We start from the raw sequence: 13463 nt of genomic DNA, 5'->3' as shown, positions 1-13463 counted from the left end.
CACTGAATAAACGGTATAAAAGTTTAGGAGAACCTGATTGTTAAATAATTACTGATACATGCATGAATTTTCAACAAGCTCTGGCAAGAATGGAACTTAGCAAGGCTCCTTCTGTATTTTCCCAAAATCACGAGTGTGTCTCTGGAACATCCTCCCACCCCCTCCACTTCCGGTTAAGTGCGAAGACTGAGCAGGTCCCAGTACTTACAGTAACTTGCAAAGTTAAATGGGTTAAGTGGTTTGCAGCCATTGAGGCCAGTGTAGAAGAGACACCCTGAGCTGAGAGCTTAGACTGAGATGCTAGCAGGACGAGGAGGCCCTGTCACAGGTGCCCTGTGGAGCTGGGAAATTGTGCTATCCGATGTAAAGGTTGTTTTAATTTGTGCAAAGACCGATTTACTTAGGACAGCAAATCAGGCATTACGAACACCTTAAATATGGCCAAGATGTAAATTTTGATTACTTAAAGTTAGTACTAACCCTTACATTTGCTTTGGTGTGTGTGTGGGGGGGTGTGACACTTGTGTCACAGTGTGCCTGTAGATCGAACTCAGGTCATTATTCTTGGCGGCGAGTATGTTTATTCACTGAGCCGATTTACTGGTCCCATGGTTATCATTTGTGATGTGACTCTTGAGCTCCCTGGCTTCCTGGTGTTGGCATGAAAGGGTGAAAGACAACTGGGGACGCTGAGGCCATCAGAAGGCACCTGCCCCAGCTAGATCTCTAAAGTTAGTCTTTTAAACTTCAAGTCCGGCCTTTCCACTTGAGTGCACAGGACTACAGAACCCACATGAGCTCTTTCTTGATCCCCCATGTAAGAACCCAGAGAACCTCTTTCTGCCTCCACTGTCCAGACTTTGGCTAAAGCCCCTCCTATCACTACCCCAGGTGAGATTGGGATGGCAGCCGCCTCTCAGTGGGATCTAACTGGTGCTGAGGTTGGAGCTGGCGGGCACCTCTGATGACCAGTTACTGAAACTCCAGCCTTTACTCTGTGTTGTGCTTTGGACCCTCTTGCTTCAATCTCTCCTCTTCCTGACCTCCTATGATCTAACCAGACAGCACCTATCCATCTTCTACGAGTCCATGAGGATAATGCCTCCTTCCATGTTTTGGTGCTAGGGCTTGGGCTCCCTCCAGAAGAAAATTGTCCAAAGCTGGTATCTATCGAGAGGTCAATCAAGGGCAGGCTTGCCAGCTCGCCAAGGAGCGCTGGATGAAGACCTTTCTTCCACCACAGCCCCAAACTCCAGGACTAAAATGGATCCCATGTGTCCTCCAAGTGTACTTTGTAAAAAAAAACCAATATACAATTTTTTTCTTAATTCACAATATACAATTCGAAAAATTAAGGGGCTGAAGATTACTTAGGAGAGAGAGATTTGCAATGCAAACGAACATTCTGATTTACAGAGTCACCACGGGGTTCCTTCCATGAGTCAATCTAAAATAGGATTCAGCTCTCAGCACATCTAAAATAGGATCTGGTTGCCGAAATGCGGTTCACATGGCACACCCGCGGCAGCCGGCAGCCGCATCCACGGGGCCACCGCAAGGAGCCAGGCATTTCGGAGAACGTGTTGCAATTGGGTTCCGGTTGGGTTCTTCTGAGAGGGTGCCATTCCTCTCACCACCATGGCCTCTCTCTGGCTTATAAAGTTAGTCTTTGGCAGTTAGGACCCTTTTCCATGTACAAGCCTTTTAAAGACCTCGGTAGATCTGCTCCCCACTGTTCAGTGGACCCTTAAGGTCTTGTTAGCTGATCAGGAAGATTGCGGATCTCAGCCAAAGACGCTTCCTTGCTGCCCTGTGACCCTCTGAGGTTTGGCAGGAGGTGCCTTTGCATTCGAGAGGTAAATTCAAAGCTTAAAACCCGGTGAAAGGGCTCAGTGAAATGGCTCTGTGTACAGGTACCCAATGCCCTGCCTGCCCTGCTGAGTTCAATCCTGGGAACCACAGGGCTGAAGGAGAGAACGGACTCCTGTAAGTTGCTATGACTACCACATGTCCGCCATTGCACACCCCCATCCCTCTTTCCAAAATACAAATAGGAAAGAACAATGATCCAATGCATCTAGCTACGGTCGGTCTGTTTATAGTGATGGAGTCTACGAACAAAGGATGACTAAGAAAGGGCTACACCCATGCAAACATGGACAGTTCTAAGTGGACTCAGTGTGTTGAGAGGGGGGGTGGGAGACAGAGAGAGGGAGAGGGAGAGAAGGAGAGGGGGAGGGGAAGGGAGAGGGGGAGGGGGAGGGAGAGGGGGAGGGGGAGGGGGAGGGGGAGGGAGAAAAGAAAAGTGTATGGGACAGCAAGGTGGGGGGGAATTGAAGTGAACAGGAAAGGAGGTGGCTTTGATTAAAATGTATTAGATGCATGTGTACAATTCTCAGACAATAAAATACTTTATTTCAAGAAAAACTAAGTCACTTCAGGGGTGGAGGCAGAGAAGTAAGACAAGGTCTTGTTACATAGCCCAGGCTAGCCCTGAACTGTTGATCTTGCTGACTCTGGACAGAAGGAGTGCACCATTGTGTCTGCTCACCCTGAGCTTGCCTCATACAGCAGCCAGGCTGCTTTTCCCAGGGTTCTCACGCACACCAGGTCAGCGAGGCTTGGCAGGCAAGCAGGAGGCCTGGGCTGTGGGGAACCTCTGCTGAAGACGAAAGGGAAAGCTAATGTAGGGTCTCGGCCTTGACTCTCACCTGCTGTAATTTCATCATTTCCTTCCGCTTGTTCCTAGAACCTGAACCTGAAATTATCTCATCTCCAGGTACTAGGCTTTGAATTTCATTTGTCTCCCAGAGACCCTTTGTTGGAACATGTTGGAGGCTGTCTCTAGAGTGCTGGTGCCAGAGGTGGGATGGGGGTCGGATGGGGGCTGCAGAAGATCTTCAGGCCCCACTCCTTCCTGAGGCCCCACCCCTTCCTGGGGAGCTGCTAGCTGTGGAGAAGTGCTGAGGGAGGATGATTCTTCACTTGAGGGTGCAGACACTGGCAGGAGTCTTATGCTCCAGTTGGTGCTACACACACACACACACACACACACACACACACACACACACACTCATGCACACACACACACAATATTAACTGGACTTAATAGGTTATCCACACACAGCCCCCAAATAAAAGACATGAAGTTGGAAGTGGGACATGGTGTGGGCATATAAGGGGGCAGAAGGGAGTAACTGAGAGTAGATATATTTATATTTCATTGTATACATGTACAGAATTCTCAAAAGTTAAGACATTTTTAAAAGGAAAAACTAGACTTGGGGCTAAGTTCAGAGGGCTCAACCAGTACATGCAAAGGATTTGGGTTCTATGCCTAGTATTGCAAAGAAGAAAAAGAGAAAGAAGATGAAATTTAAATAAATAAATAAATAAATAAATAAATAAATAAATAAATAAACAAATAAATAAAATGAAGGTTGGCACGAGGTAATTGGGTCATGGGGGCTCTGAAGGGATTAATCCTGTCTCTGGGGAGCCATCCAGGTCAGAGAGGAGTGGATTAGTTCTAAGAGAGAGCAGGTTGGTATGAAACGTGTTTGCCCAGCCCATCCCCTACCCCTTGTTCCAGGTTCACCATATGACCTCTCCCTTACACACTCCCATCATGCCATCAAGTCCATCTCCTCACGAGCTGAGCATCATGTTCTCAACTTTCCAGACATGGGAGCTAAATACCCTATTTTCCTTATAAAAGTTCCCAGCCTCAAGTATTCTGCTGTGGCAGGCAGTACAGAACAGAATAAGACTTGAGGAGTCTGGTGGATTGAGTCAGAAGGAAAGAAGTAAGACTTTGTTCAAAATCTGGAACAGTCTTGGTTGCCAAAGAGAAAAAAATCTAGCTTTAGTTGATTAAGATGCTTTTTCTTCCCCCTCCTCTTCCTCTTCTCTCTCCTCCCCTTCCCCTTCCTCTTCTTCCTCTTCCTCCTCCTCCTCCTCTTCCTCTTCCTCCTCCTCCTCTTCTTTTTCTGCTCCTTCTCTTCCACTTCTGGCTACGGCTAATACCAAATAAACTGTTCTATTGAGAATAACTAAAATCCTTGCAGATTTTTAAGTGTGCATGTAAATTACTTTAGGGCATACGATGCCAGGACTTTAAGGGCCAAGACTCTAAGAAGGAGAGAGGCAGAGAGATGGGCCTGTTTCCAGGGCTGCCTTACAGGTGGCAGCTGGATGAGCTACACACAGATTTCTGTAACCCAAGGAAGGAATGGAGGAACAGAGGAGGCAAAGACTCCAGTGCGGGGCCCAGAGAGGGAGCTAGATAGTCCCTGGTAAGCAGTCCACAGATTCAGATGGGACCCCTCTAGGGACAAGTGTGGACTAAGGACAAACAGGAAATGAAACCTTGAAATGGCTCCTCTCTGATTACGTAAGGCAACGTGTCCCGAGCCCACCAGCCTGCAGGAATGCATTATTTACTGTGATCTCATAAAGGCCTCTGGACACTTAGGCTGTGGCTCTTGCAGACCTGGAAAGTGCTATTGGTACAACTGTACAAATTGCACCTATTCCCAAGACTTAATAAGAAAAAGTGTGTTAATATCGAATCAATAATTGGATGCAGGCTCCAACAACACTATTCTGGGAGAACATGTTTGGATAAGATATATTAACGTTACCTTGATTGTTTGTATGCATTTATTGGAGCTATTAAGTATTTTTAAATGCCCAGCAGTGGTGGCACACGCCTTTAGTCCTAGCACTTGGGAGGAAGAGGCAGGCAGAATTCTGAGTTCGAGGCCAGCCTGATCTACAGAGTGAGTTCCAGGACAGCCCGGGCTACACAGAGAAACCCTGTCTCGAAAAAACAAACAAACCAACCAACAAACAAAAGAAGTGTTACTAATACATGTATGAAAACAGATGACAACGTGAAGAGGAAAATTCTAAAACTAAAGAATATAACGTCTGAAATTAAGCAATAGGCAATTTATTAATAACTTATTATTAATAATCATCTCTTAATTATTACTTTACTTGCATTTTAGGCATATTATGTCTTGCTTGCATCTATGTATGTGTACAATGTGTGTGCTTCTTGTCTGTGGAGGCCAGAAGAGAATGTGGGAATCAGATCCCCTCAAAGTAGAGTCACAGACAGTTGTGGCTGCCACGTGAGTGTTGGGATTGAACCTGGTTCCTCTGTTAGAAGAGTTAGTGCTCTCAACCTAACTGAACCATCCCTTCAGGCCCCGAAACTAGATAAATTCTGAAACTGAGAAGGAAATGATATACTGGGAATAGAGTCTGTTTGTTTACTACCTCAATATCTCTTATTCTTGACCCTAGAGACCTGGAAAGATCTTCCCTGAGTACCCCCTAGACCATCACAACCTCACACTGTCCTTTAGGTGCCCATAGAGCTCTTTCCAGGCAGCAAGAAGGTTTAATCTTTATTAAATGTTACGTCAGTGACTTTTTCCATCCATCACTGTGACATAATATAGAGACAACTTAAGGGAAAGAGCATTGTATTATGGCCGATGTTTTAGAGCACTGGTTCCCAAACGTCCTAACGCTGCGACCCTTTAATGCAGTTTCTCATGTTGTGGCGAGCCCATCCCCACCCCACTGCAGCCATAAAAATTATTTTTATTTCTACTTTATAGCTCTAACTGTTATGAAGTATAATGTAAATATTTCTGGAGAGAGAGGTTTGTCAAAGGGGTCGCACCTCCAGGTTGAGAACTGCTGGTTTAGGAGAACACTGTCTACCATGGCAGAGAAAGTTTGGAGGCAGGATGAGCACATTGCTGCAGCAGGGATGGGTGCATGGGATGGAGGTGGGGCAGCTGGCTACATGTAGCCACAGCCAGAAAACAGAGAGCTAAAACCGGAACTGGACTATTACCCTCAAGTCCACACCTATGACTTTAAGTCTATCATCTATGGCTGATGCTAAGGTCCCACAGTCCCCACCCAAGAGTACCCCCCAGCTGGAGACCAGCTGTCAAGATGCAGGAGCCTGAGGGGACATTCCACATTCAAACCACAACCCTGTTCAGACCCAGAAGGACATGGTCACAGCTACAGCGGTAGAGACCTGGTGAGGCAGCAGAGGTCTGAGCAGAGACTGCACCCACCATACTGGGCAGGGCTTTGAGGTTGCCTGCTGATCTTGACATCATTGTCACCCAGAGTGAGAGGTGGTGTGTCAGGTCAAGGGCCTCATAGCCACGACAAAGTTGTCTAGTACACCTGGAACAGTCAGGTAAGAACTCCCAGGGCATCCACAGGCTACTCCTGGGTAGTCCATGATGAAGCTACCAAGACACCTATGTTTGTTTTGAATGCCCCAGGTCTTCAGGCACTGGGTGGAAACACAATGGATTGGCCATATATTTTGTGGGCATGGCATTGCCCTTATGAACATCCTTACTGGACATTCTGATGCCTTTGTTAGCCCTCCTTAAAACGTTCACAGGCTCTCTCACAAGAGCAAGGTGAGAGGCAACCAGCCCAATCAATTTTATGTGACAGAAGAGTTATCCCAAGCAGAAAACTAATAAACCCCACTCTTACCAAGCATCCAAAGGCAGAGCAGAGGTTGAGACTCTAGTCAAAGAGATTTGGGCTTGCTGTCTAAGAAGGGCCTTGGGATAATCATGTGTAACAGGATGCTAGAATAAGCTCCCCTTGCCAAAGAGCTGACTCTGAAATGGGTGTGTGGCAGCCTCACCCAGACTGAAGTGTAGGATGGCAAAGACATGTTTTTGATACTATGCCAGGGCCCTATTGGAGGGCAGAGAAAGACTATGTTGGAAAGTGTACAAGGTTTCTGTAGGGGAAAAGAAGAGGTTATGTAGATGTGTTGTGACGTCAGCCCCCCTTCCATGGGATAGGCCCAGGGGAGCTTCTGCCACTTTAAGTCTAGTGAGTAGAGACTCAAAGGGAGCCTGTTACTTGTCCTTCGAAGACTCAGCCTGGGGAAAATGAGATGGCGGGTGATGGCTCTGAGGACAGGTGGAGACATTCCATGGGAATGACCAGAGGTGGGTTTTTGTTTTGTTTTGTTTTGTTGATACAAATGACAGGTAGTTTTCAAAGCATGGAAGCAGGCCACTGTGGGAGGGGTCCCACTCTTAAAGCCTTGCTAATAAAATTACAGAGAACATCTCAAACCATGGGTGATACGAGTTCTGGAAAGAGAGGGGAAGTCCTCTGCACCCAGCCGAGGGGGGAACATAACCATGGTAGGCTGTATGTCTAGGCCCAGGGGTCCCAGGAAGGAAGCAGAGATGATGGAGAAGGTAGAGAGAAAGTACTGACTACGCCTGCTCCTGCTGGAAGCAGTCCAACCTGGCTCCTGCCCGAAGCAGGCCAACTGGCTCTGGAAGACTCATTTCTAGTTCATGCAGGTTTGGCGTTTTGACCGTTTACATGGACCGATGCGTCTACGAGCCAGACAGAATGGTCTTGTGAATCAAAGGCATGTAAGTCACTGAGAAGTATTGGGTGGGGCTGATCTTCTAGGCCTTGCTCTACAGGGGTAGAGACATTTGCAGTGGCAAACAGAGGCTCATGCTCCATGCCTGTAGACCTTTGCCTTCAAGGAAAAATGATGACAAAGCACGCACATGCAGTTCTTCATAGTTATTAAGGCTCTAGGAGAGGAGCAAAGCTCTTTGCTCGAAGAATAAGAAGAGACCTCATCCTTTGTCAAGCCATGCACTTGGGTCCCTTCCCTTTGTCACAAGGAGAAAGAGGCCCTGTAATGCTAGTCTGGAGAGGGACAAGTATGTATTCCCCAGTGCACTGGTGTGTCGGGAGTAACAACCCTGTCACCTTCTTTATCTAACCCAAATTCTTCTGTTCCCTTTATCGCTAAGATACTGGTGACTGGGTGCATATGAGAAAGCCCTTGTAAGTGGCCATCACTGCTGCTGATTAACCTGCTGACCCCGACAAGAATCCAATGGCCAGATGTACACGAGACAGACCACGGAGCTTAAGTGAGATAGTTTTTTCTCCAGAGACCCTTTTGGAAAGTGTTGAAGCCTGGGGCATCCTGCACAGACAGTACTGTAGTGGCCCACAGAAGGGCTGCACTCATCACCTGGGGTAGCCAGAGAAGAGATTGCAGCCACCGGTTTCAAAGCGCCACATGGCAGGAAGCTGGGTTTCCAGCAGGCAGAGGAGGAGGTATGCGCTGTCTTCCCACAGTGTCCTGCTGTGTTTAGAAACCCTATCCAAGAGGCAGCGTATGGATCCGTGCAAAGATCTGCTGTCGTGTAATGAAACGGTAATGGGAGGCAGTCCGGAAGTCGTCTCTCCACAGCCACCAACGGATGCCATCCGCAAGGAGGGCAGCTGCTCCTCCAATCTGCCCTGCATTTTTAAAGTCAGCACTTGCTTTGGAGACCAAGGACAACCCCCACCCCCCCCAGCTACACTGGAGCTCTCCTTGCCTTTAGAGAACCATCTGCACTAATATAATGCCTCTGCGCCCATCAGGTGCTCTTTCCTCCTGGCCAGAGGGCCCTGTGTCACTGAGAAGCCACCCCCTTGGGGGGAACCAGAGAGCAAGAGTCCCTTGCAATAAGGACAGCTCCTGGTGCAGGCAGGGAGCCATCTTGGAGCAGCGTTGTGCCCATGCCCAGTTCTGAGAATTGCACGCCCTCCCTCTCTTTGTTAAGACAGACAATAATAAGCGCAAAGCTACAGCAATAGCAATGACAAAAACCCAAATACTTGGTGAGCTCCAAAAGGAACAGGATGGGACTGTCGTCTCTTCCAGATACCTGTTCGCCGCTATGGAGGCTCCCCCTGCCAGTGCCGAGCCGTCTCCAATACACGCCATATGCCTGTTTCTTTACTTAGTATTGTTTGGGGTGGGAATCCTTCAGAGAATGGAAGGTCCCCGAATATTTGGCAAGCCGAGCCAGGACACCAGCTGAATATGCACAGGGATGGTGGGTCCCTAAACACGCCCTCAGATACATACAAGCACACACACACAGACACACAGATTTTTCTCCCAGACTGTAACTTTACTCATCAATTCCCTTTTCTATGTATAGTAACAGAATTAAAATAAGCCTAACGCTAGAAAAAAAATAGCAAATTAAGACTGCTTTGCCTATCCCTAGGTAGAAGCATCCAGCCAAGATTTCTGGCTAAGGGGTTAGCCAGACACCTGTGGGGCCAGGTACACAGATGGATCTAGTCTGCTCATGGTTTGGATTGGCGCAGACTGGGTGTTGGATAAATGGCACCACAAGTTCCATCTATGATCTGGAAACCTTGTCCCTCTCTGGGTGGGCCATCTGAGTGCATGACGTGAGTATGAACCAATGCTCTGGCTCCTAATATATGTGTGAATTCAACATCTGCTGACGTTGGCTGTCCAGAGCCACCAAGGCAGGAACAAACAGAGTATCAGGAAGCTGGCGGTGTTTTACCATCTCCACACCTTTGGTGATAGGATGGCCTGTCAGCAGGCATCTGCATGGCTGCCGCTGGCTTTGGTGTGTGACACACTTTCTGTTGCAGATGCCTTCGATTGAGACCTTAAAGGGTAGCTCCAAGCAGGGAGATGATGGTCTATTACTGAGACCTGAGAAATGGTCTTCTTTTTATTTTTTTTCCTAAGGAATTAGGGTAACCAGAAACATGGTTTGAATGCTCCCCTCTCAAGAGTAACCATTTTCCCTGACTGGTATCTTAAGCTTGTCAAGCTCTTAGCCAGAGCTTTCCAAAGAGAGTTTGGGGGAAGCATATGGCGTTCGCCCGGTCCATATGACTGGCTGAGCGTCGACCACTACTGTTGATATAACATCTCACTTTTTCCTCAATATTATGACAGCATTTGTCAATGAAAATTAAATGACTGTCAAACTTCTGCTAACTTACGGCACAACCATCAGAGAAAGCCAGCGTCTCGCCTTAAGCCAAAGGGACCTTGTCTTTATGCTTAACCAAGAGTAGAGAGAGGAAGACATTGGGGTTTGAGTGCCAGTAGAGAAGGCCTTGCCAAGCTAGCACTTCGGTACAAGAAACACCACCGTCCTGTACCCAAGCTGCTGAGAGAGGGAGCCTGGTGTGAGTAGGGATGGGGAGTGTCAATTTAGGGCATAGACTCTGGACAGGCAATTCTTCATGAAGGGAACAGCACCATGTGTTAGATGTATGTGTGGTTAAAAGGAGAGAAGAGATTACATCTGCAAAATCAAAGATCCTTGTGGGGTGTGTTTAAAATCTAATGGTGATATACTGGAGAAGTCACATGGAAACATTTAAAAGCTAGATCATGTCGAAACGACTACAAGCTTCTATACTTCTGAGTGACCTCAGCATCCTTCATTCCAGTATTAGAGACAGAAGATGGGGTGGTAGTATTTCTTCCTCACTAAGGAAGCGGAAATCCATTGTGGGAGCTGCGAGATCCCAACATTTATAGCCACTGTTGTCCTCTTTGGCTGTCTTGCTGCAAAGGGCTTGGGTGTAAATGACTGGCAGACAGACTACCAGCAGGAGATTAGGTGGAGGACCACCTAGGAACTGAGGTCTTTAAGCCTTCTTCACACCCAGAACCCTCCTCTGAACTCCCCACACCCACGGACTCTATCATTTGAAGAAGACTGCTTGAGCGAGGAGGTATGGTGGTGATGCAGGCCTAGAATCCTAGCACAGGCTATGGAGGTGGAGGTCGGGGAATCACGTGTTAGAAGCCAACATAGGCATAACCTGCCTAAAAAAAAAACAAGACAAACAAACAAACAAATAAACCCACAAAAATCCCAATTAAAAATTATCTTAAGAGGAGCTGATCAAGTCCATTTGAGTCTCTCTGACTTATTTATTTGCATTTTCCAAAAACCATCACTAATCTCAATAGGCAGTAACTTCTGCTACATCCAACCTCCTGTCATGATGGGCTAGACTTTCTGTAAGAGATGAATACACACCTACTGGGCATGGGCAGGACTTCCGCTTTTTATAGGACAGTCTCTATGGATTTCATCATGTGTCCTTCCCACAATACATCCAGAAAGACAGAGAGGAGGAGCATTCCCTACACACAGTAGGACCTCACATGCTTCTTTAAGATCACACTGACAATTAAGGAGGGCAAAGACATATGAAACCGATTCCAACAAGCAGTTAGCCACAGCTGAATAGCCCCGCATGGCCATCTTCTGGTCTTTGTGAGAGAGAGATTTGTACGTGCGGTGGCCATGGGCTCAAGTTTCCTGGATGACAGGTTCCCTCGCCACCAGCTATTTAGAAGTAGCACACATGGTCATGTCTATAAGAATTAATGGCTAGCAAAAGCCTCTCTTCATGTCATCGGTCTCCGTGTGTTGGCTGAGACTCCAGTGCTTCAGGTAGTAGAATAGGTACCTTGTACAGAAACACCCTGTATTGACTCATGGGTGCCTTCCTATGTGCATGCAAACTAAAGCAAAGGATATTTGTAATATTACCAATGCCCACATTGCCTTCCAAACACTTGTTTCGGAATGAGAGATGCAAGCAGCCTTGCTAACAGATCCCCCAGAACCCCAGCCCCACCTGCCGCATGTTTTGGTGGTCCCTCAAATTTACCTTTGGTCACTCTGGACCAGCATGCCCACTTTTGATGTTAAAGTGGAGACATAGTGCAGACATAGGTTTTTGGTGGTGGTGGTTGGTTGGTTTGCCTTTTCCCTGCATATCAGGATTCAGATATCAGTATCTACTTTACTCAGCAAGCTAAAGAGAACATTCTTCTCTCACACTCCTGAAAGCCTAGGCATTTTCCTCTACACAAGTCCAAAGACCCGAGTGGGAGGATCTAGAGAACACGCCAGCTCCGGGATCTCAATGAGCTACGTTGAAGTGTTGAAGTCTTGGTGTCAGTAGTTCAATTTCCAACCCCAAACCCTTCTCCCTGACACAAAGAGGGGCAGCCTGGCGCAGGAACAAAAGCCAGTGTGGGTGGCAAGGTGACTGCACATTTCAGCTTCAATGCTCCGGTGTGGGGCTTGCACCTGATTACCAGATGCTTCAAGCAGATGGCCAGGGAGGGGGAGCCGGCTTCTGGTTGTTTCTGAGGGCTACAGGATAACCAATCCAGAGAACCGGCCAGGAGCGCCCAGCTCAGCGTGTTCTCCAGGCACCTTGCAGACAGGAGCCCCAATTCTGGGGAGCCTTCCAAATCTACGCATGCCCACCTTGAATGTGGAGCTCAGACAGGGCAGTGGGCTTGGCCAGCAAGCATCTTTTGTCCACTGACTGCAGCAAGATCTCTTTTCTGGATGGTTTTCTGGAACAGGCCAGGCTGCATCTGTTATCCAATCCAGAAGGTCTCAATAAATAGGATTCATTTGCAAATTAATTTTTCAGGAAGTGACTGGGTGAGCAATTAAAAAAAAAAAAAAACGGGGGAGCTTTCTTGTGATGCCCAGCCTGGCCTCACCTGCAAGCCTGGGTAGCTGCTTCTCTCAGTTCACCTTGACCCTGGGAGCTATGAGTCCTGACAATGACCTAGCCCCTGCCTGCAAGGTGGGAGCAGCTCCTGGGAAAGAAGAGCTGGCAGAAGGGGTGCAGACTGTGCCAAGCAGGGCTTTCTGGAGAAACGAGGATTTTTCAAAGCTCCTCTCGCAGCAGAAGCTGCTGGCAGGGTCTATGGGCCAGGGCTGAAAGGAGGCTCAGCCTGGTCTTGTTCCTGCCCAGAGTCTCCTTTCTCTTCCAGGAAATCCAAGTCCTTGCATGCCCAGGCACAAATGACTATGCAAATGTAAGAACAGGCACACAGGAACAGGTACTTGTGAGTGCATGTGCACACACACACACACACACACACACACACACATAGATATACATACAGACCCACATACATAGACACATATACAGACACACACATATAGATACACATATAGACACACACATAGACACACACACATAGACATACATGTACACACACACATAGACACACATATATATGCACACACATGCACGCACACACAAACATATACACATGCACACACAGACACACACACACACACAGCATCTTCCTGAGAACAGGCATAGGTTGTTTTTCTCAACTGATGTGTCCCTCCCATATCTCAATCTCAGCAAGTGTCTGAGCTACACAATGTGTGCAGTGAATCAATGAATGGGTGAGTGAGTACATGAGTGAGGCCCAATTTCAGGCTCTCCCTGCCCGTGCAACCCCACTGAAGTACAACGGATGGCTGCTGGTGCTCCCAGGTCCTCTCAGCCTCCACAGCTAATGTTATCACAACCTGACTCTACCCAGGAGCCTCTGTTTCCCCAGTTCACACTCGCTGTGGCCTCTAGCCTGAGCTAGCCCTGTCTTCAGCATGGATGCTCTCTCCACACAGACACCAGGGTGCAGAGCCTGCACATTGCACTAACTGGTGTTCTTGGATGTTTGGGGGGTTGTTCAGCTCCATCTTGTTGTGGCACAACAGGACTGGTGTGCCAGTGAGGGC

General features: G+C 47.7%; 1 protein-coding gene across 4 annotated transcripts in view; it reads right to left on the bottom strand.

Moving 5' to 3' along the window:
- The window catches only part of Znf536 (zinc finger protein 536), a 458344-nt gene that overhangs the window by 60233 nt on the left and 384648 nt on the right, over positions 1 to 13463 (bottom strand). The window lies entirely within an intron of this gene.

The sequence above is a fragment of the Mus caroli genome, unplaced genomic scaffold (assembly GCF_978045245.1).
Source record: "Mus caroli unplaced genomic scaffold, Mus_caroli_1 scaffold_8, whole genome shotgun sequence".
In the NCBI taxonomy this organism is placed as follows: domain Eukaryota; kingdom Metazoa; phylum Chordata; class Mammalia; order Rodentia; family Muridae; genus Mus; species Mus caroli.
Note: the sequence above shows the minus strand (reverse complement) of the source record. Positions and strands in the feature narration are given on the sequence as shown.